Below are 5410 nucleotides of genomic sequence, written 5' to 3'. Positions count from 1 at the left end.
AATACATTTAAAAATGATTCACTATGGCTCAGTGGTTGTGGTGGTTTGATTCAGGTGTCCCCCATAAACTTAGATAATATGAATGCTAGGTTCCCAGCTGAGGGAGATTTGGGAATTAACTCCTTCTGGAGGCAGTGTACGGTTGGAGGCAGGCTTATAGGTGTTAAGAAAGTTTCCCAATGCCAGTGTTTGGCATACTTTCCTGTTCCTATTGTCTACCTTATGTTGGCCAGGGGGTGATGTCCACCCTCTGCTCATGTAGTTGTTTCCCCTGCCATCATGGAACTTCCCCCTCGAGCCTATAAGCCAACAAGCTACTCTTGGTTGGGTGATTTCTACCAGCAATGAGAACCTGACTGCAACAGTGGTTAAGGCATGTGACTGCAAAGCCTAACAACCGTGGTTCAGTTCCCCAGTACCCACATAAAGCCAGATGCACAAAGTGGCACATGCATCTGGAGTTTGTTTACAGTGACTGCAGGCCCTGGCATGCCCATTCTCATTCTCTCTCTCTCTTTGCAAATATATATATACACTTCCAGGTAGGGTCTCACTTTAGCTCAGGCTGTCCTGGACTTCACTATGTAGTCTCAGGATGGCCTCAAACTCATGGCAATCCTCCTGCCTCTGCCTTCCAAGTGCTGGGAATAAAGGTGTGCTCCACCATGCCCTGCTAAATAAAAATATTTTTTTAAGATGATTCCCTATGAAATATGTACTTCAACAAATTAAATATAATAAAACTGGACTGCTTATACGAAAGCTAATGTAGAATCATTGTGAGTGTCTTAAATTTTAAGTGCTGGCTTGGGTACTACATTGGTGATTCAGATACTGTCATAATTAGCTTCCCTGAAGAAATGATTCTGAAATGGAGATTGACATGAAAGATGTTGATGAGTGAATAAATATGAAAACTTGAGAGGAAAGTGGGATGGGGAAAGGAGCGCTTTACTTGAATGTGGGCCTTGGTCAACCTCATGGGGACCTGTGGAGTGGGACTGACATTTCCATCCCTGCATCAGTTGGCAAGTAGACCCAGCAGGCCCCAGGGGAAGAGAAACTAAGAGCTAGCATACAGCAGGGGCTGCCTGCTCTTTTGAGTCTGAACTTACAATACAAGTTCTTTTGTTTGTTTTGTTGGTTGGTTGGTTTGGTTCGGTTTTGGTTTTCCGAGGTAGGGTCTCACTCTAGCCCAGGCTGACCTGGAACTCACTATGTAGTCTCAGGCTGGCCTTGAACTCACGGTGATCCTCCCATGTGCTGGGATTAAAGGTGTGTGCCACCATGCCCAGCCTAGCTCTTCCTTTTATTCCCCCCACACACCCTTTCTTTGTCTTCCTTGGCTGCAGGTGAAATCCTAAGTATGCTCGCCCTAATACTTTGGGGTCTTTCTACCTTTTCCTCATGAATCTCTTTTGTCTTAAGTCACAGAACAACAACAAAAAAAAAAAAAAAAAAAAAAAAAAAAACTTCTACTGCCAATAACTAAGAGAACAAGACAGTCAGTTCCCAAAAGGCCTGAAGTGAACCCTTTCCTCCCATCTGCTGCTTCTGGCTGGGTGTTTGTCCAGCAGCACAAAGGAAACTGCAACTGCTCCAGTTAGCTTCTCATTGCTGGCAGCCAGCTACCCGACCAAAAGCAGCTTGTGTGAGGAAAGGGTTTAATTTCTCTTACAGACTCAAGGGGAAGCTCCTTGGCAGGGAAAACAATGCAATTAACAGAGGGTGGACATCACCTTCTGGCCAACATGGGGTGGACAACATCAGCAGGAGAATATGTCAAACACTGGCAAGGAGAAGCCGGCTATTCCACCCATGAGTCAGTCCCCAACAACATACTTCCTCCAAGAGGCTCCAATTTCCAAACTGCCATCAGATGGGGATCAAGCATTCAGAACACATAAGTTTATGGGGTATACCTAAATCAAACCACCACAGCAACACTCTGTTAAGTTGTTTTGTCACCGACTTTGTCACAGAAATTTGAAAAAGGTAACTAATATAGAAAAGTGGTACCCAGAAGTAGGGACACTGCTGTGATAAGCCTCACCTTGTGGCTCACAGGCCCTTCTGCCAATTTGCAGTAGGAACGCAGAAGTTTGAAAATGTCAGCAAGAAACACCCTAGAGTATCATAAGCAGGGAAAGAATGATGAGAGGGCTCAAGGGATGGTTAAGCAGTTAAGGCATTTGCCAGCAAAGGCCAAGGACCCAAGTTTGATTCCCCAGGACCCATGTTAGCCAGATGCACAAGGGGGCACATGCATCTGTAGTTCATTTGCGGTGGCTAGAGGCCTTAGTGCACCCATTCTCTTTCTCTCTCTCCCTCTTTCTCTGTTAAATAAATAAATAAAAATTAAAAGGATTTAAAAAAAAAAGGGCTAGAGAGATGGCTTAGCAGTTAAGTGCTTGCCTATCCTAAGGACCCTGGTTGGAGGCTCAATTCCCCAGGACCCACGTTAGCCAGATGCACAAGGGGCCACACACATCTGGAGTTCGTTTGCAGTGGCTGGAGGACCTGGCATGCCCATTCATTCTCTCTCTCTCTCTCTCTATCTATCTATCTATCTATCACTCTCTCTCTCTCCCTCTTTCTCCATCTGTCACTTTCAAATAAATAAATAAACATAAAACAAAAACTTTTTTAAAAAAAGAATGATGAGAGAAATGCAAACAGTGGAGGCCTAGCTCATAAGGTTTCAGAAGGGAACAAAAACTCTATCAGGAAGTGGGCCAGAGGCAGCTTCTGCTATATACTGGCAAAGAAATTGCGTATATGCTATCTATGTCCTGGAAACTTGAATACGGCTCAATAGCAATGGACTGATGTGTTTGGTGGAGGCAATCTCAAGACAGAACGTACTCAGGCTGGTGCTGAGAAAGCAGCTGTAATTGTTGAAGCATTTTTGAAGAGAAACTTCCTGCACCTCACTAAGACAATAAGAGAGGTTTCCTAAGGGTAAGATCCCACCCATCAGAGACTGCATCTCATGAAAATATAAACTCATTTGAAAGAAAAGAGCCTCGGCTAAAGGGGCACCCTGGCTCTCAGATCCTACACAAGTGCCTAGAAAAGCATTTTGCCAAGGTCAGCCTAGAAGGCAGATAAGAGGGCACTACAGCTGTGTTCCAAGGGGATGAGGCTACGTCCCAAGCTGGCAGCAGAATTTGGCAGAGTCATCCACATGGTACTGCTTTGGGAGGTGGAAAAGTCAGCCACATAGTGGTGGTTTTTGAGGCATGAAAGATGCAAGATGAAGAGGGTCATGGAGTCTTTCTCCATGGCCCCAAAGACCGACCAAAACCAGGATTTATGTGACAGAGATGCTATCTCTGCAAGGAGATCCCAAGAGTTTGCTGCATGAAACTATGAAGGTGACCCCCAGTTGCAATGGAGATGCCAGACCATGGGCATAAAGCTGTAGGCATAGGGGGGAGTTACCACAAGAGAGATGCATTGTGAGGTTGTTAGTAGAAAATTTTCAGTGCCAGGAATGAGATACCTTCCAGTGAGTTGTTGGCCAGGGAGGTCCCTGTTGCCTACAAAACATTATAGGATATTGCCAAGTGAAGGGCTAATAGACTTCCCTGAAAACTAGAGGGAACTAAAGAGTTAATAACTATCCCTAAAGCTCACAGGCAATAAAGAAGCATCAGAGACATTCAACCTCATTAAGTTGGGAACCTTCCCTGATTGATGTACTCCCTTAGCCTAGATGGCCATGAAGGATCAGAGACCATCTGAGTCTCCTCCCTTAGACATTCCTGGTTGAAGAAGCCTATTCTGAACAAAGACACAAACAGCCACAATTTTCTTATCAACTATACCTGGTTCAGTCTGTTTTTCTTAGGATCCTCCTTATAAGTTTAAACCCCAGCCTGGCTCAGTGCTTCAGCCTTCATCCTGTAAGAAGGTTGCTGCCCCTCACTGTTTTATCTAAATAAACAGTCTGTCTGTAGAGATCAAAGTCTGATGTTCTCTTTTGCTTTCCTCTTATATTTTCCTTACACCAAGGCCCTTGGTTTTCCACCAGCAAGAGATGATAAGACCCTATTGCTAAAGACTCCACATGCCTAGGTGGCAAAGTCATTGAGAAATTGAGCTGGTACTGAGCTGAAAAGTTTCTCCCTATAGACCAGCCAACTGAAAGTTGGAAAAAGCTGCACTCTGTGAGGCCCTATGGGAGACAGAATTCATCTGCAATGAAAACAGTGGACACTGGAAGCTTCAAGTTTGGCCACACAGGTCAAATGACCAAACAGGTACAACAATGGCATGTTCTGGGGGAAACCAACTGCTCTCTAATTGGACTGGAGGCCTGCTCTATGGGAGGGAATACATGCCTGATACTGAAAACCTAATCAAAAGCCTATGGCAGGGGAGTTCATGAGTCTTTGGGATGTAAAGCCTGCTCTTGTCTGGTTAAAAGCATATATTATGCTCACCAAACTGCCCTGTAAGCACCACACTTAATGTTCATATTCATATATTAACACTACTCTCACTTTTGGTTAAAGAAACTTCTCTTTGCAGATGGTGGTGACCTTAGGATGACCCAAAAAGCAACATAGTGTTGAGAAGAAGTGACAGAGGAGTGTCCAGCACTGAAACATCTCTATCACACCCTCCAAGGCTCAAGATTCATTGTGGAAGAGGTGGTAGAAAGAATATAAGAGCCAAAGGAAGGGTACGACTCCTCACAATGCGACTGTCCAGACAGAAATTGGTCTCAATATCCATGACCTCACAATGCCTAGCAATGCCTTCACAAGACGATAACATCAAAATAAAAGAGACTGATTGAGAGGGGGAAGGGGTACAATGGAGAGTGGCGTTATGAAAGGGAAAGTGGAGGAAGAGAGGTAATTATCACGGTTTATTGTCTGTAAGTATAGAAGTAGTCAGTAAAAACTTATACATTAAAAAAAAATTTCAAGGGCATTTTCAGCTACACAGTTCAATGCTCCAGCCTAGGCTCTATGAGACCCTGTCTCAAAAAGAAAAAAAAAACTGCTGGGCTGGAGAGATGGCTTAGCAGTTAAGTGCTTGCCTATGAAGTCTAAGGACCCCAGTTCGAGGTTCAATTCTCCAGGACCCACATTAGCCAGATGCACAAGATGGCACATGCATCTGGAGTTTATTTGCAGTGGCTAGAGACCCTGGCGTGCCCATTCTTTCCCCCCCCCCCTCTCTCTCTCTCTTTCTCTCTCTCTCTCTCTCTCTCTCTCTTTCTCTCTCTGTCACTCTCAAATAAATAAATAAAAATAAACAAAAATTTAAATTAAAAAAAAACTTCTCAGGCTAAAGAAAGTGCATTATAAGCTCTGGGTTCCTCACAGAGAGTCTTGGACTGACTGAGCCAACACAGCAGTCATCAGTGAAAAGATCTTCCCCACTAAATGGTAGA

This window comes from Jaculus jaculus, chromosome 4, assembly GCF_020740685.1.
Source record: "Jaculus jaculus isolate mJacJac1 chromosome 4, mJacJac1.mat.Y.cur, whole genome shotgun sequence".
NCBI classification, from domain to species: Eukaryota; Metazoa; Chordata; class Mammalia; order Rodentia; family Dipodidae; genus Jaculus; species Jaculus jaculus.
The sequence above is the reverse complement of the archived record's forward strand: the minus strand, read 5'-3'. Positions refer to the sequence as shown.